We start from the raw sequence: 21,865 nt of genomic DNA on the forward strand, positions 1-21,865 counted from the left end.
AATTTCTGCACCTTTTCTATACCAGTAGCTAACAATGCTCCACAGACCAAGCCCCTTCATGGATGCGTATCCTGTGGAGTTGCATAGGTCACATGCTCCATTGTGAAATTCTTAATGATTGTTGAACGAGGGGCCCCTCATTTTCACTTTGCACTAGGCCTGCAAACTACATAGCTGGTCCTATACACAAAGGACACCCTGAGTAGCACTGTATTAACACACTGAATTCTCACAAACATTCTATGAGATGATACTACCACTATGTTCATTTTCCAGAGTGGACTGTGAGGCACAAAGTAGTTGAGGAAAATACAGCTGGTGAGGGGAGAGACAGATCTGAAGCCAGGCAGTCTGGTTCTAAAGCCCAGACTTTTAACCATACGCAAAGTCAGGAAAATTTGGGGAAATTATTAACTATCCAGTGTTTCCAAAACAGAGAAAGAAAAAGGAAAAGAAAATCCCTTAACAGAGGGAAGGAATTTGCCCTTCATAACCAGAAGGGATAGCAGTGTTAATTTTGAGACACTGCAGTGTAGGCAATGGGGCTGCACTATGCTACAACTGATGAAGACAGCAAGGAAGGAGACTATACTGAGCATTCTCCCTTTTTAGAGTTCCAACAACTGGAATTCCTGTCTATTTGGAATGCAATCCTGCTAGAGATATGAGTGGTCCAGAGTTTTTCTTTCAGCATCCTTCGTATCAGAGTATGAGTAAGTGACTGAGGCTCAATAAGATAGGTGCATGTGCTGCTGCACCAGACCAGGAGCTAGTGACACATAGGAGCAGCTACAGTAGAGGATTCTGTCTGGTGGCCAAGGTTGGTGGCAGCATATCTAGGCTCTGGGGTCAGCTGCAGGGACTGAGACCATGTCCAGTGGAGAAGTCTTGGCAGTGCCTTAGGAGGTGGCCTGAATTCAGTGAGGAGGGCAGTGGCGTCCCTCACTCAAAGAGTGCTGGGACATAAATAGGGGTATGGCTGGTGGCCTCTGGTGGCTCCTGTTCAATCAGAAGCTTAGTTTTCTGCCCTTCACTATTCTGTCACTACCTGACATATGTTCAATAATTTCTACTTTTGCTCATACCAGCCGTAATCTGTGTCTATGACTTGCTGATAGGAGCCCTCACTAAGACAAAGATCGAATGCAAAGGTGACATAAATCTTGACATTTCAAGGCAAATGACAGGCCCAGAAGAGTGAAGTGCTCTGGGTCAGACACAAAAGAAAGTGAGAGTTTCAGAAATACCATAAAAAGGTGGAATTAGAATGAGGTTAATTATTCATTTTAAAATTAAATATTAATAATCAAGATTAATAACAATCTTACATTTATGGAATGCCTTTCCCACTTGAAGAACCTCCAAGAACTCATTTGAATTTATAAGCCAAGGTATTATATAGAACATAAAATCATTAATTAAGACATGAAATTCATGAAGTATATACATCTTTAACCAGTGAGAAGGAAAGATTTGTGGAAGCTTAATTAGCATCCATCGTTAGCAGAGTTTCAGGGCGGCAGCGGTCATAGGGTTAGTTGGTTCTATCTACAGAGGACTTGGTGAGGTGCACTCCTTTGCCTCTTTGTCCCAGGTCCCCAGAAATCTCTATCAAGCTGCCTTTCCTCCTCTGACATTTGTCCACAGCCCAATATGGTCCCTGCCAGCTACTGTCTCTATAATTAAGTGGGGGGCAATGTTTAGAGCTCATGAAGGGAATATATCTCTGGTTCTTCAATGATGACCGACAAATTTCGAGTTGAAGCTCGAGTAAGGAAAAAATCAAAGAAAATGTACATACTGTCATTCATGTGATTTTCCTGAGCAGGGAGCAGCCATTTGGTGTGCCACATCTCTGGGAACAATGTAGACATTCTAACAATGTGACTTCTAGCACAGGAGTTTCTTATAACCTGTCTCTTACCCAGAAGTAAACAAAGAATAGAACAATAGCTACCACAAGCACACAGCATTGCATTTGTATCCATAACTTCAACAATCTAGCACTTTTAGGTGTTAACATTGTACTAAGATGAAGCAAGAAAGTAACGGTTCAGTACGTGTGAAACCAAGAAGGACAATGTGCGGATGGTGTGGGCAAGGTCAAGGGAGCCCGTGAAGAAAGAGCAAGCAATCAGGCTCTGGGACTAGCTGCAGTAAAAAATATTTATCTTGGCACGAGGGGAAACACGAAGGAGGCACAGTGTTCCCAGAACCCAGCAAGGGCTTACAACTGGGAAGGGGACTTCCCAGGAGGAGGTAAGTCCATAGAGCTATACAGCCACTGTGGAGACTCCACAGGCAGGCAGGAGGGAGTGGGCGACATCTTGCAGTATTCCTCTTCTCATACTCTGAAGCTGCTCTGTTAGGGCCTCTCTGGGTGTGCAGTCCACAAGGTCAGTCTTCCAGAGCCAGAGTGGGGCAGAGGTCTGAACATGGCGGGGGGGGCGGGGGGGGGGGTGGGCGCGGGGGGGGGAAGCAGGCAAGCAGAGCAACCAGCACAGCATTCCTTTTCACAGGTAGGAAAGCCGAAGTTCAAACTGAGTTGTGCGAATCCTGTAGCTCTTTGGTATCGGAGCTGGAATTTGAACCAAGATGACACATTTTCTTTCCCTGCCCACTGCCCTCTGCCTCTGCCCCCATACACTTTCCCCAAGATGTCTCAGACTTTGCCACCTAAACACTCTTAAAGTCAGAGGCATCTGAATATAAACTCAGGGTGAGTGTAGGGTCTTAAGCGTAAACAACCTGGTCCAAGTGTGAAATATATCTGAAGTCTCATATTTTATGTTAAATATTAATGAAATTCCGTGTGTGTATTTGTGTGCACGTGAGAGGGGATGTAGATGTGCAGGTGCGAGTTTATTGTAAGGAAGAATAACACTGCTAATTTGTCATTAACCTTTGAGTATGTGAAGGCAGGCTACATTTGCCTGTTGCTTTATACCTTTCGAGACACATGGACCCAAGCTCCAGGAGAAGCTGTCCTCAGTTTATGAAGCACGGTGGCTTCTTCCACCCTTCCTCAGCACACACGCCTTTGAGGAATCAAAATGACAGCTACAGAGCTCTTGCACTGAAGCTCTGCTCTTGACCCTGGGTGTGAATCTCTTATAGTATTTATTCCAGAGTGATTACTCTTTAAAAATAGTTCTCACATACTTGATAACCTGTTTTTAACAGCAAGTTAGGAAGTTGTGAAGGTGGCACGAGTGGAAGTAGCAGGGAGAAGCAAAGTCAGAAGCAGCCACCATGGCAAACGAGAGAAATGGCATGGAGTTGGGCTGGCGTCGCTGATTGGAGCAAGGGCTACGGGGCTAGTCATTTCTTTGGGCCGGGACTGAGGTTTGTACATGGCATTCCAGTCCCATGGGAGGCAAAGCCCCAGCACCAGGTAAGCAGCGCAGAGTTCTGTGTCTGGAGTATCCTGGGTAGGTGGCATCTCAGAAATGCAAACCATCTTCTCCCCCATCCACCGCCATCTATCAGGAATATGTTACGCATTTGCATTTTAATAGGCATTTTATATGCTTTCTCCTTTAGTCCTCATTAACGACGCTTTTTTTTTTACAAAAAAAAAAAAACTCATTGTATAGATGATCATTAAAGCTCAAAAAGATAAAGAAGAAACTCACTCAAGGTCACACAATTTAACTTTGGAAGACTCTGATTCCCAAATCCACGCTACTTTATGCTGAGCCGTGCTCTGCCTGGATTCAATCTCTAGTCCCATAGACATGATCCAGCTGGGACGAGTGACCATGTTGGAGAAGAACTATGGGCCTGCCTAGAGTTGGTGTCAGAAGTTTGTGTTGGGATGGGGCTTCAACCTCAACATCAAGAGAAAAACAACGAATAGCAATGGCTGTTACCTTATCCTCTGACATTGCCATGTGACCGTGTCCTACTGTCGTTAAAGTCAGGGGCTTTCATCACACATGCCTGCGCTCACCCTCAGTCTTTACCACAGACATGCCAAATGATCTTTGCCAAATTACTCAGCTTTTCTAAGCTTTTGTTTTCCCTTCTCTAAAAAAGGAATTAACAGTTTTCTTCTTCATGGAACGGTTGTGAGAATTCAGTGAAATCACGTAGGGAAAGCATTTTGTACAGCACCCAGAACCAGATTTCTGGATCCTAAAACCTTGTAGCATATGTACACTTGTTAACTTGCCATCATGAGTTACTGTTTGTCATCCATGTCTGTGTAATTAAAAGAGTTGATGTGCTTATATTTAGGAGAACCAAAGAAAGAAATCAGAATGGAAAAGGAAGGCCCAAGTTAGAGTAAATAGAGGCACTTCCAGGAGGGGAGGCAATATGACCAAATCCCTGAGGCTTGGGACAAGAAAGGAGGAAACCAGGCTGAGTGGGGCTCACCCACCATATAAAACTCTTTAGTTCACAGGTTCTCAGCCTGGGCTGCACGTTGGACTCACCTCAGAGTATTGAGCACGCCTGGGCTGCAGCCCAGAGATCCTGGCTTAATTGGTCTGGGTGTCAGGAGTTGTAGCATTTGCCTGATATGAGTCTACTGTGCAGCAAAGTGTCTGCTTAAGTGTCATATTAGCACATCTGTCTCCTATTCCTCAGCCACTCCAGGCATCTGTTTTGAAATCCACTGAACATGGCTCCCATTAAAATTTTCCAGGATCTCCACAATATCAGATCTTTCTCATTCTCATCCTTCTTATCACCCTTTTGGCTTTGTAACAGAATATGACTGTCCTAGCCTAGACATGACATGGGTCACAGTTGCTTTGACTTCTGTTCTCCATCCATTCTGGACACGCCAGTGACCATCAAGTAGGGGCAGACCCCACGTCTTCTACCCTGCCCAGGCCTGTCCTGTTTGCTAATGAAGACTGTGAGTCCCTAGATGCAGAGTTGGAGTCCTGGTTACCTTTGCAGTCCCAGCCCTGAACCAAGGCAGTGGGTGCAGTCTGAAGGCAAGCATGAGCCAAAAATGTTTCAGGAAGTGAAACTGGGAAACATTTAATTGATTGATTATGTACACTTAAAATGCCAAAACATATGAAATTTTTCATGGCAAAAGATGATGAGCATGTGCATTGAACAATTTTTTGAGGTTCCCTCCCCAACTTCCACCATGTTGTCTGGATTCTTCTTTGCCTTGGAGGAGCTGTTCTTCAATATAAACTGCCTAAGATACTAACTTCATTCTCTTCCCTCCATATGTTAACTCAGACCCTAACAGACCACAGTTTTAGGGTACGAGTGAAGATTCCTTCAAGAAGCACAGTACTTTTTATGCAGTGAGTGCTCAGTTAATGTGTCAGTGTCACCGAGACACCCCAGTCCCATGGGTGGCTGTCTGGTGGGGCATTTCTAATATTATTGTGCAAGCAGGATATTATATGCATAGCCTTCTGAACAGGAAAAGCATGTTGAAATAGAACAAAACAAAACAAAACACCAAGGTCAACTGCAACACCATAAACTCTCCCTTAGGACCCTATCATATTTTTCAGACCTGAGAAAGCATGACTCCCCCAGGGGGAAACGTAACCTGAAATACTCTGGGTTCTGTTGCCCTCACTATCATCACATATTTGTTAGTCATCACTCTCCTGCAAAGGCAGGAATGGTAGAGAATGGGGGAAAGGAAAGGAGTCAATCATTTCATTGGAATTGAAGGCCATCGTCTATGCTTTCTGTTTAAAGTGATTTACCAGACCCTGTGCTTTATCAGGGAGCAAGCCCTCAGGTTGTTTTGCATTTTTCTCCCTTATTGTCATCAACTGCACTGATTTGGCTGGAGGAGTAGCAGAAAAGGTGATCATTTTCCTAAAACAAACTCCCAACCACTATAAGCCATCCAAATGCAAAGAGAGTTTTGAATGTGACCTTATGGAAAATGAAGAAAAGTGAGCTGAAATGCCCTGTTCTTTTCCTCCAGCTCTTTTGTTTATTTTTTTCTCTCCTTTGGAACCTTCTGCAAGTAGTTGTGGCAAGTTCTTGTTCAATTTCATGACTTTTTTTTAGAACCTATGAAGCAATGAAAGGCCGTTTCAGTAATTTGAAAACGAAACCAAATTGCTTTGTGGGTTTTATAGATCTCCCAAGGAGAGAGGGCCTGAGCTGGTCTGGGCATGCAGGTCTGACCTCTGCCCAGCAGGTAGCCACCTGCTAGGAGTGATGAATGGCGCCATGGCTCCAGAAGGAATTTGTGTCTTTCTGCTGCTCCAGGACACTTGTCTCCCTTCCGGTTTAAGCTACAACAGCTCTCACTAGTAACAAATGGACAAGAATGGAAAGCTCTCCACACGCTGGAGATGTGATTTCTATCTGTAGCTTGAACACACCAGCTCAGTCCTGCGTCAGGACCTCTGTACTTGCTCTTCCTCTCCCTAGAACAGTGTCCTCCAGATTACATGATGTCTGCTTCTTTCTAGCACATGGGCCTCCTTCCAAATGCCTTATCTTCAAACCAATCTAAATTGTACACCCGAAGCCCCATTACTCTCTAATACACATCCTGAAGTCATATTCTTCATAACAAAGTTATCTTTCATTATCTTTAATTTCCTTGTTTACTGTCAGTCACCCCTGACTTGAATATCAGGTCAGTGAGAACAGGAACTTGGGCTTGTTCCCAGCTCTATGTCTAGCACCTAGAGCAGGGCCTGACACAGAGTAAACGCCTTCTAAGACTGAACCAGAGTAGGAGGACTCGAAGAGTAGGCAGTGCTGTTATACTGGAGTCAGAAAACCTCAGTTTGAATCCAGGAACACAGTCAAGCTGTGTTTGATTTTGAGTAAAATATTTAAATTTTCTGGACTTCAGTGCTTCCCTCTGGGAGAGGAACTCCTACTCTGGGGAGCTAAAGCCTCTGTGGGTAGGAGCACAGTCACAAAAGCAACGTTTGTGACATTTTTCCTCTTTTGGTCTGTATATCTATAAATTTATAGATTGGGGTTGCATTCATAAGATGTGTTATCACAAAGCCGGCTGGTACCTTTAGTGCTGCAAATTTGGTGAGAATATCTATGGAATGATTCTAACAGAATACCTGATGAGTTGGCACTCAATTAGTATGATTTTCTTTATTCGATAAGACACTACGTCAAATCTACTATTTCTCTGTCTTTTTCTAGACAATACAGATGCCAGCCAACAGCTCAGTGAGAGCTACTGTTTTTATGCTTGTGGGAATGAGATGAAAGGTAGAGGAAATTCAGATGAAAAAGGTATAGAATACACCTTAACATTGTAGGGAGCAGCGGTAAGACAGTGGACCAAAAAGAGAAGCTGTAAGGCTATACTGTATCTGTGTAGCCTTTTTTCTAAGAGAAGACAGTGACAATGAAAATAGACTGTACCCATTGCACACTGTTACTAGACATGTACCAAAAATCAACCTTCATTGCTGTACCAACTATCTCACTGGAGTATTATAGATGTATGACTAGAAATAATCTCAAGAGATTATCTAGACCAAGCTCTATGATGACAGCATTGCAAACCAAAGGAGAATAGACTGGAGTCAGCAAACCACATCTGAACCCTGGGTGTGCTACTTACTCTCAGTTCTATCATCTTCAAATTGTTGATAATAACACAAAGTTAGTAATTAATGTAATGATTAAATAAAATATTTTGGGTAAATATGCTTAGCACAAGGTCCTTCTATAATAAACTTTCAATATCAAGTAGCTGTTACTACTCCTTAGTAGATAAGTTACTGTATTTTTCATGCTTCATTTTTGTGTTCTATTTCAGTACATGTTACAAAAAAGCAACTGAGTTCAAGATGTTGCTGATTTGCTCCAAATCACATGGTCTAGTAGAAAAGGAGCTGGAACCATTGCCTCTGTTATTCATTTGATGTTGCCTTTGGCCTCCCACAGAGCAGGGAGTTGGGGGTATTCAATGACTTGATCAAATTCCCCAAGTTTAGCAACCTATAGGGTTTTCTTTTCATTGTCTGTCAATCAGCAACTCAGTGAAAGTTTAAGGAGCTCTCAGGGTTTGAAAAGTTGCTGAAATTCACTGAAAAGGCAAATGATCTAGTGGGGCATATTGAAAAAGATCATTGTTGAGGCTTGCCCAGTGGCATAGTGGGTAAGTCTGCATGCTCCACTTAGGCAGCCTTGGGTTTGTGGGTTCAGATCCTGGGCATGGACCTACACACCACTCATCAAGCCATACTATGGTAGTGTCCCACATACAAAATAGAGGAAGATTGGCACAGATGTTGGCTCAGTGACAATCTTCCTTAAGCAAAAAATGGAAGATTGGCAGCAGATATTAGCTCAGGGCCAATCTTCCCCACCAAAAAAAAAAAAAAAAAAACAAAAACAGATCATTGGTACAAAAGAACATATCATCATCAAATTCTGACCTAAATACCAATAAACCTTAAGAGTATAGGTATCAGACCAAGAAATGGGCCCCAAAAGGAAAATTTTCTTCTGCCTACATTTTCTTATAGGTGTCTGCCTGATTCTTCAAATTCAGGTAGATGAGGAAATGGCAGAGGATTCATGCATAAATGGCTGGTGGCAATGTAGAATGGGATATATCATCATGCTAGTGACAACAAGAATGGCTTGTTGAAACATTGAGGGTAGAATTTTACCCCTGCCCTGTGCAGTCAGATCAGTCTATGTACAGTGGCATATCGAAGTGGAGGATGTGAAATATTGAGAGAAAAAGATAGTGAGGTGGAAGATGTTTCTGCACAATATACCACAATTCTGTGGTTGTTATGGCAACCACAGAAAACGAATAGTCATCAGTAGGATTAGAGAGACTAGTACATAGACAATTAGGCATTGAGAGATGATTCTTTCATCAATATTTTTTAATTGCCACTGAATGTGGCTGAAACATAGAAAGAGATGGCCAAAAAGCAACAATACACAATCTTATGGATTCACCTGATTTAATTCCCTTCTCTGAGAGAAAATTTATTGCAGGTTCCTAGATAGTTTTAGACTATAGTTTCACCTTCTCATAACCTCTAGGAAGATCCTCCCAAGTTTATATTTCTTTGTGATCTTTAATATCAAGGATCTAGTAATTCTATATTACATTCTTTGCCACAAGGAGGAACTAACCACTATTTTTTCTTCATCCTCAAGTGCCTTTCTCTCCAATATATTACCGTGATGTGAATGAAAATGGCTTGAACTCACTTAGTTCTTCAATGTGGGCACTCTGTGTGAAGGTCCCTTGAAATATAATGTTGCCCAGGTTCAAGGAATAATAACTTCACAGACTATATCAGTATACTGTTGAATAATGTCCTTCCCAAAATTCAATTTAACCTGGAATCTCAAATTATAACCATATTTGGAAATAGAGTCTTTGCAGATGTAATTAGTTAAGTGAAAGTGAAGTCATACTGGATTAGGATGAGACCTAATACAATGATTTTTAAGAAGATAAAATAGAGACACACAAAAACTCAGAGGAGAACATCATGTGAAGATGGAGCCAGAGATTGGAGTAATGTATGTACAAGTTAAGGAATGCCAAGGATTTCAACCACCACGAGAAGCTGGAAGAAATAATGAAGAATTCTTTCCTAGAGCCTACAGAGGGAGCGTGGCTCTGCCAACAATATGATTTTCTACTTCTATGTTTCAGAACTGTGAGAGAATATATCCCCGTGGTTGTAAGCCACTAAGTGTGTGGTACGTTTTTATGGCAACCACAGAAAATGAATAGTCATCAGTAGGATTAGAGAGACTAGTACATAGACAATTAGGCATTGAGAGATGATTCTTTCATCAATATTTTTTAATTGCCACTGAATGTGGCTGAAACATAGAAAGAGATGGCCAAAAAGCAACAATACACAATCTTATGGATACCAACAAAATAAATGAAATATGACGTAATGATGTAGATATAAACCTAGATGCATGGCTCATAATTCACAGGGGTATATTGCACTGTGGATCTTCTTCTCTTTGCACAGCAACTTTACTCAATTATTTTTCTCTGCTTACATGTTTCTCTGCTCCCAATGACTTCAGTGGGTTTTGTCTTTTGCATTCCAGGCTCACTGATTCTACCAAAAAAAAAAAATCTGCTTGATCAACATCTCACCAATTATATATCATTCGCTGTCCAAATTCCAGGTTCCTAGAAATGTAGTCTGATTGATTCCTCTAGGGTCAGCTCACCACCTATGTCCAGTAAGCTGAGATGATGACACACCTTTAGGGAGACTGTGTGAGGAAGAGTCCCTGAAAAGTTACATGAGCCAAGAAGCAATAATTGACATTCCTACCATAAGCAAAACTTGCAATGCATATTTTGACATTTCAAGAGAAAGAGATAAACCAACAGCCATAAACAGCTTAGACCTTATAAGATGTTTTCTTTTAGAGAAGACAGCAGTAGATTATTGAATCTCACTATCTCTTAGATGGAAGTTCTTCGAAAATTTTCTCCCTCTCTATGATATAATTTTATATTTAGCAAACCCTAGCATAGGAGACATAAACACCCTTGTCAGTGGAAAGGGCCGTTGACACAGTAATAATAGATTAATAAACTGACATATCAGTTCTGTTTTCTCTGGGTAATCATGAAGTCCAGTTTCTGCTCTATCAAGGACAAGGACACGATTCTAAATTGTGGGGAACTTCACAAGGCACTTGCTCATTTCAAGGCAGGGATTTGTCCTTATTCTAAATGGAATAAGCACTTTTTGAAATGTTATGAGTTCAACTTCTTCAGCAAATTTTCCACATCTCCTTGCAATACATCCACATGTAACCGCAAATGCCTGAAATTCCTTAACATATTATTTCTCAAATTTCCCTTCACAATGGAATCACCTAGGAAGTTTTAAAAATATTTATACCTGGATTTCATCCTTAGAGATGCTGATGTTATTGCTGGGCAGCGGGACTTTTAAAAGCTCCAGTGTGTGGGGCTGGCAGAGAAAAAGGAGAGCAAACTGCTGCAACTAAAATTCTACCAGAAGTAGGCCCCTCATCTGCCCATGCAGAATTATTACTTAAACTAAAATTTGGTTTCCTGCATAGATGAATACCTGAATGAGAAATTTCTTACCTTGTAGTCAAGCTTGTTGTCATCATTGAAGACAGCCTGCCTCAAAATCCAGTACTGAGTCCTTTCTAGAACTTTCTCCTGCCTACCATACCCCAGGTCTTTCAGCCTGTGAATATTCCTTTGGTGGTAGATAGAGTGAAGCTGACAGAAAGAATCCAAAATGAATAAGGAGATGTACATACATGATTCACATGAAAGCAGTTTCTACAGGGAGAGAAGAGAGCAAATCAGTACCTCATTTCACCCAAAAGCTGAGCCGAGATGCAGCTGGCAAGCTGAGAATAGACTGGCTTTGTTCGTGTCCAATCTTGTTCAATAGAGATAGTCCCATACAGCTGAAATCAGATGGTAATGGCAGCATTTGTGCTCTCCCTCTGGGTTCCTGGAATTCTACAAGACATGTAAAGCTTGCCCTATGTAGTATAAAAAAAGCAAAACTCATACCACCCCCCAGGAATGAGTAAAATGCTGCATTCATTGCCTGTGGATCACCCCTTAAAACAATAATAAGATACAATTTTCCACAGACCAACCACTAAAAAGAAATGAAGCATTTTATCTCCTACCTAAGCTGAGTGTAGACAGGAGGGCAGAGTGTTCTGTGGGGAATGCAGGCATATAGATAGGATTGGATAGTAATTTCCTGAAGCACATTATTTAGGATCTACCTCCATAGAATGCCAGCTTTTTGGTAATTCAGGTCTGGAGAGAACTGAAGTTTCTAAATATTTCTGTAGAATAAAATGAAGATTTCTTAAGATAAAGGAAGGAAAAACAAAAGCTCTGCAATCCCACTTTCCCTGCAGGGTCTTAAGTCTTTACACCATGTTGCCCTTACATGATTTAATTCTTCTTTCCATAGGGAGTCTGTGAACGGTAGCAGTCCTTTTCTCTCAGAAGGGTTAACAGCTACTGCATTCTGAAATCATGAAAAATAATATTTGTTTCCTACTACTGAAGACTTTGTTCCACATCTTATAATATCTTAAGTGAATGGCTAATCATATTTACCTTTGGGGCTTGGAGGAAGAGGGAAGGGGTCTGGGAAGGGGTGGAATGTCTCATTTGTTGTACATGATGCCTTAAATAAATATTTTGGAGGAGGGAAGAGGGAAGAAAGGAAGAAGAGAAAGAAGGTAGAAAGTGAAGGAAAGCAAGGAGAGAAGAAAGCCAGAAAGATCTCGGGCAACTTAACATTAGAAATGGGAAATCTGAATGGAAACCCAGTCAAAAGTCAAGGCAATTAGTACTGTGTATGGATCACTGAAGGGACAGCCCTTTCTCACCCTAGAGGCCGCCAGGTACTCCTTCTTTCGGTAGAAGCTGGTTTCTAAGCATGATTAGTCTTAGAACAAACAGCAGGAATCAAGTTAGGAACTTTGCTTTGAGTGGGAAGGGAAGAGGAAAGCTGCCATGTACATCTTCTAACAAGAAGTCCACAACACTCTGTGTCTGAGCAAATAAGGGAAATATGAAATTTCAAAGGAAAAGTCAATGCATTAAGTTGGCACTCTCCTTATTTTTTCTCATCATTATCAGTTCCAACTGGATAGATAACCAAACTTCTTCAAGTTCATTAACATGAAGACCTAAATCAAGCTGGAATATGATATATGATTTGTATACTCATAACTCATCATATCCCCAAAGAATTTGAAAACTTGAAATCATTCACAAAAATCCAAATAAGGTTCACATATTTGATAATAAAATCATGGAGCACTGTTAAGAGAAAAGGAGACATGTCCATCCATTTTCATACCTGCATGTATTTCATCTTATTGTTCATATATAAATGATTGCACATATAGATATGATTAAAATACTTACACAGAGTTTCAATCCTGAAATAACAGGGAAACTGAAATTTTGCTCTGAGACACTGTTTTATCAGAAGATAAAAAGTAAAGTCTGAAAACCCTGCTTATTAGTAACAAGAGATTCAAGTTGGGAAGCCAAGCACCTTAACTGAGTTAGTAATCTATATCACATGCTTCAATTTCATCATAAAAGAAAATCAGAACTGTGAGCAGATAATTAACTCTAAGAGGATTTGAGAGGAAAAGAGTGGAAATATTTTCAGCTCCCAAGAGAAACCATATATCTATAAATGGGTACATGAGAAATATATATTTTCCTCAAAACACATCTGTTTTATACAAAGAAAATTGCTAGCACACTTATATTTCCATAAATAAAACGTAAACTGCAATATTTTACACTCATGATGGCACAAAAGAACTATCTTAAATTACTCCATGGATGGAGGATAAATTGCTAGATTTTTTTGGCTTATTTCTCCCCAATTCCAGAGCAATTATACATCTGATTCAGTGAAATTACAATAGACAAAGACAGAGTTGAAATATAGAGACGTCTATGCTACATTTTATAAAAATCTTGTCCTCATAATGGAGAATACAGTTCTGCCACCCAACATCCCTCTTCTCATTGACTGAGAGTCATTATCAAACCCTTCTTCCCATGAGAGTGACTATCTTTCTCTCTCTCACTCACACACACACACGCACGATGATACAACCCCCGCTTACATGAAGCAGAAATTCTCCTCTGTTTCAGCTCAATAAGTCAAACCTTAGGCCCTCTCCTCTTTCATTCCAGAAGAACTAGGAGTGAAGCTGCTATGCACTGTTCTAAATGCGTTTTGAACCCCATTTAATCATTACTTAATATATTAGACTTCAAGCCACAATATGATTTTGAGAACCTGTGTTCCTTACTTGGAATTGTAGTTTAAACTGCATGTGATGCTTATCTTGAAACAGGAGTGTCCCACATAGTGTTGCTGTCAAAAGTGTGAGGCTGCAGAGATGTATGATGATAACACATTAGAACAGAGGAAACGCTGTGGTCTCCATGTTTCTTGTCATATGGGAATTTGTGTTCAGAATTGACCTGAGGAGGAAGTGTTAGCATGTAAGAGTGTAAAAATCTCTTTTGCTACAAGCAGCCAGAAAAGACCTCACACAAAAGGAATGCTCACATTAGGCTAAAGTCACAGAGAAACAGCTTTGCTTAGAACTTCACACAAAATATCAAGAATGGTCACCAATCATAATAAGAGGTTTAATACAAGAGATTAAAATATTTATTGCCAACCACCATGAGATTAAAGTGAAATAAAATGAATATGAGAAAAGGCTTGAGAAAGACCAAAACCCAGAATATTTAGGTGGGATTACTTGCCCTTCTCTGTTTCTTAGGGAGGAGGCACTAAGAGTTTGTATCAGAACTATGTTCCTTATAGTTTATTGATTATATCTGTGCATAATTTATTCTCAAAAGTGAGTTCAGACACTCCCAACGATACCTTGCTATCTTTTTAAGGTACTGAGTTTTCTGATATTGTTATACATGTGCGTTTGAACTTAGTGGATCACCTCTGACAACCAAAGTAAACGTTCTGCTTCCCAAAGTAGATAAACCAAGTAATCAGTCTTATTTACACGATTCTGCTTTAGCAAGTTGTATTTCTATTATGGTAGTGAAATGCTTCCATAGTCTCTGTAATGAATTTTCTAATCCCTATGTTATCCATACATTTTTTTTCAAATATTTTCAGGTGAAACCATCTCACAGCTGTTTAATTTCCCTAGGCCAAGATAATTAATTAACCAAAATGGTCTGGAACTGTGGTGATAGATTTGTATTCACTTCTGAAGTTATTTTGAGGGAAAGTTACTTAACCTGTAAGCCTCTGTTTCTCTGCATATAAAGAGCTATTATTACAGACCTTATGGAGTTGCTAGAAGGATTAAACAAATCACAACATCATTTACCTCTCTATTAGTTTTGTCTTATTACTATTCTCGGTGAATCTTAGTATCTCTGAAACAGAATGGAAACTTCAATACCAGAAAAGCTAGTCTTGAGTTTCAAGTTTTTCATCTATTTCTGATCTTGCAAGTCTTACCTATTAGCTGGAGTTCTGACTTGCCACGCAAAATGCTTTACCTGTTGGGTGTTGGTTTGTCCTCCACTGATACTGTTTAAAGTACACCTCCTGCCTGCACCGCACTCTTTAACACCTTGAGCTGTGCTGTCTTCTTCAGCCTCACTTCTTCTTCTGGCCAATGTAGGACTTTCGGGACCTTATGTCTTCTCTGGCTCCAGTCTCCTCACCTGCCATAGAAAGAGATGTTAGAGGCCCTATCTCTTTGTAAGAATTGAGCATAAACCATTATAATATGACTTGCAGAATTAGGGGGAAATGTTCTATGCAGATTAACACTATTCATCAGAACAGTAATGTAGTTACTTCCTTTTCACCCAATGAAAGATGAGAAAATATCCTCTTAGTCTAATGCTAGAGTGTAGTTCCACTTTTTTACCCTGGTGATGGCTATTGATAACTGTCAGCTAATAATCATAATTATTTATTGCAATATATATTTATAATAACTTTAATAAACTAAAAAGAATCAATGCCTTATCTAATATTATCTGCACAATATCCTGAGCACATGATTACCTATTCTAGAGTTGTTGAAATAAACCTCAAAAGTTTGATGCTATGACTTTGGTATTAACATTTACTCTGTCTATCTCCAAGTTATGTAAACTGTTGATTGTTTAAAAAAAATTTAAAGGACAGATATCATTTTAAAAACATGGGAAGAACAAGTAGAAATCAAAATTGGAAGATTTTCAAAATTGACTACTATTCTTTACTTTAAAAAAAATGAACAATTGCAAATGAGTCATAATTAAGCTTAGGGTGAAAATACAAACAGAAGAAAAAATATATCAAAGAAATGAGAAAGAGCTTGTTTTTGGAAATCTGAGTGCATATAATTTTTTTTAAATGCTAAGCATCAAATGTGAATTTCCAAGATGACTAGGCATAAATCAGTGTCCATAAGCTAAAAAATGCCGTTCAAGATTTTGCAATGGATATTCCCTATAACACTTGTGTTAATGATGAGGAAAAAAACCTGGTGGACAGGTGAAAATATTTTAATGAGAAGTCTCTCATATTTTATTATCAAATAGCTTGGATGGGAATTAAGGCTGACCATTCTTTTTATTGCATCCCACACCAAGTACAAATTGAAGGCTTGCCATCCTGACGTTGTTTTGAGGTGACTCAATTTTATAATACTCTATGCTGATGCTGCTGTAGCTAAAAATGATATCCAATGATGATATGGACTTTAATAGTGAGGGGATGGGCTGTAATATCATCTTTGGGCAAGAGACATGGCTTGTATGAAGAAGAGGTTGGACGTAAGGACTCTGCATAAAGGAAGCTCTGAAATAGCTAGCTGTCTTTTTGCTGAAAGTGGAAATACTAAGACCTCATCTAGCCTATGAAAATGTTGAGTAAAAATCAACACCTCTTCAGGCTGGCTCTGTGATGCAGTGGTTAAATTCCACATGCTCCACTTCAGCAGCCTGGGTTCAGATCCAGGGCTTGGACCTATACCACTTGTCAGTTATGCTGTGGTGGTGACCCTCATATAAAGTGGAGGAAGATTGACACAGGTGTTAGCACAATGTTAATCTTCCTTAACCAAAAAAAAAAAAGAGGAAAATTGGGAGCAGATGTTAACTCAGGGCTAATCTTCCTCAGCAGGAAGAAAAAAAAATTAACAACTCTTGAGAGATAGTGAGACCCAAATCTATGGCACTCATGAATTCAGTGAATACAGAGGCAAAATTAATATGTCACATACTCAATATGAATCTCCAAACTAAGAATGTGACACAAAAACTGCTCTGTGAGCAATATACCTAGTTTACTAAAATGCTTCCATAAACCTAGGATAAAGTGATGTTTCAGGAAAACTAAGTCTCAAGTTTATTGTGCCCACAAAGAAAACTTGCAAATCACACAGGTCATGAGAAAAAAACAAATAAAAGACTCAGAAAGATTAATAGTCCCAAGAACCTGAGATAATAAGACAATTTGAAAGACACTTACAAATCTTTAGGTGCTGGCCCTGTGGCCAAGTGGTTAAGTTTGCACACTCCACATCAGCAGCTCAGGGTTTCGCTGGTTTGAATCCTGGGTGCGGACATGGCACTGCTCATCCTGCCATGCTGGGGCGGCATCCCACATAGCACAACCAGAGGCACTCACAACTCGAATACATAACTACGTACTGCGGGGCCTTGGAGAGATAAAGAAGAAAAGAAAAAAAACAAGAGAAGATTGGCAACAGTTGTTAGCTTAGGTACCAATCTTTAAAAAAAAACTTTAAAATTATTAAAGGTATTAAAAGTAGGAATAGAAATAAAGATCAAAATGAAATAAAAATATGCTATGAAAATAAAATAAGGCAGCTGTAAAATATACTAACTAGAACTTTTAAGAAGGAAAAATGTAATCATTTCCAATAAAAACTTAGTAGGTAAGTTTAACAGTAGATTAGACACAGCTGATAGATGTGGGAAAACTTTGAAATGCAGTACTGAGAGATGAAGACAAAAAAAAAAAAAGCAGTAAGGAAACAAGAATAATGATATAATAGGATTGGACCAAATACTCAGAAGAAGATATACAAGTGAATTGAGAGGATGAAGAGAATGAAAGAAAGCAATATAAAAGAGATAATGGCTGAGAATCTCCACCTCCAATGAAAGACATGAATCCTTGGATTATAGAAATACACCAAGTCCTGAGCAAGATAAATAAAATTAAATCTATACTCAGAAATTCTTAGTGAAGTAACAGAACACTAAATGCTGAGGATAAGAGTAAAAAGAAAAAACAAACTAGAACAATGGAATAATACTATTCTCACTGTTCTCATGGAAAATAACCCTCAACCTAGAAGTCTCTGCACATCAAAATGTCATTCAAGATGGAGAGTGAGCGCCGGCCTGGTGGTGCAGTGGTTAAGTTCACACGCCCAGCATTCACGGGTTCAGATCCCGGGTGCGGACATGGCACCACCTGGCAAAAGCCATGTTGTGGTAGGCATCCTATGTATAAAGTAGAGGAAGATGGACATGGATGTTAGCTCAGGGACAGCCATCCTCCACAAAAAGGAGAATTGGCAGTAGTTATCTCAGGGCTAATCTTCCTCAAAAAAAGAAAAAAGAAAAAAGACTGAGAGGGAATTCAAGGTATTTTCAGTAAAAAACAAAAATTTACAGTTCACAGATCCTCATGGAAACAAATTCCAGAAAAAGGGATATTGGAACAAGGAGAAGGAAATACAAGATGCTGATCATGACCAAACAAATAAGTAAACATAAATGAAAATCTAATTTGGCATATACCAAAAAATGAAAATAATGACTGATTTTGGATTTAAAAAAAAAGGCTGAACTAAAATTATAAAACACAGTACACAAATAAAACATTATACATTTCCTCTGTTGTTGGTAAGGAGAGTGTTCATATTAAATCCAAACTTTTTGTGGGTGCATGTTATATTTTAAGAGAAACCACAAAAATCATGCAAATAAAAGTCTTCCGAGAGAATGAACAAAAAACCCAAAATTGATAAGTTTAATGGGAAGATGGAAAGAATGATTTTTTAAAAATAGAGTAACATAAAATAAAAAAATTAGTATGTCATCATCATGGCAGCATGAGAGGATCTCTTTGTCTATCCCCTTCAGTCTACAGTGAGTAGATAATTTATAACTTGAAAAATCGCTACATTGCCCAACACATCAGGAAACCAGAAAGACCCACATATCAGTACACACTAAGTTGGGTGGATTGGAGCACAGAGAGGAGGCCAACTGGGTGAACAATGAAGGCAGTGTCCAGGACCCCGGTGCCCAACCATGGCTGCTAAGCCAATCACCCAAACACCCAGAGTATCCAGTGGGCAGCAGCAGAGGTGCATATGTGACTCCAGCCTGCCAACTGTGGCAGCACCTGCAGCCACAAGGAGTGAAGCAGCAGCAGAGGTGCAGCCCCAAGATCTCCAGCCCCTGGCTGTGGCTCAGAGCATGCTAGCAGCAGTGGAGGCATGCATACTACTCAAACCTTCCAACCACGGCTGCTGCCGGGACCATAAGGAAATGAACAATAGTGGAGGCAGAGCCCAACAAACCTGGCTCCTGCCCCACCCTTTCCTCTGCCTGCCACAGTGGAGGAGCTTCTGACCTAGGTGATTGGAGATGCAGCAGACACATCAGCCATACCTGTACCCCTGAAGGCGAAGTCAGTAACCACAGTGACACTGGTAACAGCAAGGCAGCAATGACCCCCAGACATGCAGGCAGCAATGATGAGAGTACGGGTGACATGACACCCCTAATAGAGACAGTGGATGGTCGAACTTGCTGATCCTCAAATATAGCCAGAGACAGCTCGGGTAAGAGGAATCAAAGAACTTGTACTGTATCACCAGCTACTGAAAAACAAAAGAGAAGCCTCTATTCCCCAGTCACTTGAATAATTGGAATCAAATCAAGCAAGGTTACACCTAAATAAGAAAGATGTTCACTACAACACATGCACCAGCAGAGGAATAACTCAGCAAGTACCACAGAAAGCCATAATAACATGGTATCACAAAAATAAAATAATTTTCCAGAACAAAACATAAAGTCATAGAAGGGTGTGATCTAATTGATAAATAATTCAAAATAGCTATTACAAGGAAACTCAATGAGCTGTAAGAAAATTCAGAAAGGCAGTTAAATGAGCTCAGGCATAAAATCAATAAATGGAAAGAATACTTTACGAAAAAGGTTGAAACTCTAAAAAAGTACCAAACAGAAATTCTGGAGCTGAAAAACCCTATAAATGAGATGAAGAATGCATTAGAAAGCCTTAGAAACAGAGCAGACCATATGAAAGAGAAAATTAGTAAGCTCAAAGACAGAAAGCTAGAAATGATGTAGGTAAAAAATATAGAAATCTGAGGAATATCCAACTCTATTAGAAAGGGCCAATAAGGATTATGGGTATCTCAGAAGGAGAAGAGAGAGAAAGAAGGGAGCAGAGACTCTAAAGATATTTCTTTATAGCTGAGAACTTTCCAAACCTAGGGAAGAAACTGGATGTAAACACTCAGTTATCTCAATGCAAAAAGACCTTCTTCAAAACACAATAATAAAACTGTCAAAAGTCAATGACAAAAAAGGAATATTAAAATCATCCAAGAGGGGAAAAAAACCCCACAATAATCTACAAGGGAGCCCCCATTATTCTGTCAGCAGAATCTCTACAGTCCAAGAGAGAGTAGAGTGCTATATTCAAAATATTGAAAGATAAAAATGGTCAGCTAATAATACTCTGTCCACTAAAGTTATCCCTCAGGTATGAAGGAGAAATAAAGGTTTTCCAAGACAAACAAAACCTGAGGGATTTGTCACTACTAGACCTTCTTTACAAGAAATATTGAAAGGAGCTCTTGTACCTGAAATGAAAAGACAAAGGTATACAAAACTTTGAGAAAGGTGATAAATAGACAGATAGAATCAGAAAATTACCACCAATAACAGAATAGGTTAGTAAAAAATTATAGCATAAAGTTTAAAGGGAAAGAAAACATTAAAAATAACTATCATCACTATCAATTTAGTAACAAACTCACAAGACAAAAAAGGGATAATTTGTGACAACAAAAGTATAGAAGGGGAGAAGGAAAAGGACATAACTTGCGTAGGAAAATGAAGATAAAACGCTATCAGCAGAAAAAAAGACTCCTATCTAATGAGATCTTTTATATAAATGTCATGATAACCACAAAATAAAAATTCAGAGATAAAAATATGAAATATAATGAAAGATAAAACCGGGAAAAACATTACAGAAAACCACTAACCTGAAATGACAGACAGAAACACAAGGAAAATGAAACAATGGGAACATAGAGCAAACAGAAAACAAAACATAAAATGAGAGCATTAAGTACTCATCATCACTAATCATCCTAAATGTAAATGGATTGAGTTTATCAAAGAACTCATACAATTTAACAAAAACAGAACTACAACTTTAATTTTAACAATGTTAAACAATTTTAACAATTAAAAAAATGGACAGAGGCTTTATACAGACGGCCAACAGGGACACAAAAAGATGTTCAACATCACTAATTATTAGGGAAATGCAAATCAAAAGCACAGGGAGATATCACCTCATGCCAGTCAGAATGACTATTATTAGAGAGATAAGAAATAACAAGTGTTGGAGAGGATGTGGAGAAAATGGAACCCTTATACACTGCTTGTGGGAAAGTAAATTGGTGCAGCCACTATGGAAAACAGAATGAAGATTCCTCAAAAAATTAAAAATAGATATGCCATATTATGCAGCTCTTCCACTTCTGGGTATTTATTCAAATAATACGAAAACACTAATTCAAAAAGATATATACACCTTTGTATTCATTGCAGCATTATTTATAACGGCCAAGACATAGAAACAACTGAAGGACAAATGGATAAAGAAGATGTATGCAATGAAATACTACTCAGGTGTAAAAAAGGACAAAATGTTGCCATTTGTGACAATAGGGATGGACCTTGACAGCATTATGCCAAGTGAAATAAATCAGAGAGGAAAAGAGAAACACCATATGATTTCACTTACATGTGGAAGATAGAAAAAACAAAAACAACAAACAAATGCATAGATAGAACAGACTTGTGGTTACCAGAGAGAAAGAGGGGTGGGGGAGGGCCGAAGGGATAAAGAGGGATTTTTGTATAATGATGGATAGAAACTAGACTTTTGGTTCTGACATAATCAAAACATACAGTGTATACAGAATCAAAACATAATGATGTATACCTGAAATTTATATAATGTTATAAACCTATGTCATCTCAATTAAATAAACAAGCAATTAAATGAAGGACAAACCCAATTTA

The sequence above is a fragment of the Equus asinus genome, chromosome 4, assembly GCF_041296235.1.
Source record: "Equus asinus isolate D_3611 breed Donkey chromosome 4, EquAss-T2T_v2, whole genome shotgun sequence".
In the NCBI taxonomy this organism is placed as follows: Eukaryota; Metazoa; Chordata; class Mammalia; order Perissodactyla; family Equidae; genus Equus; species Equus asinus.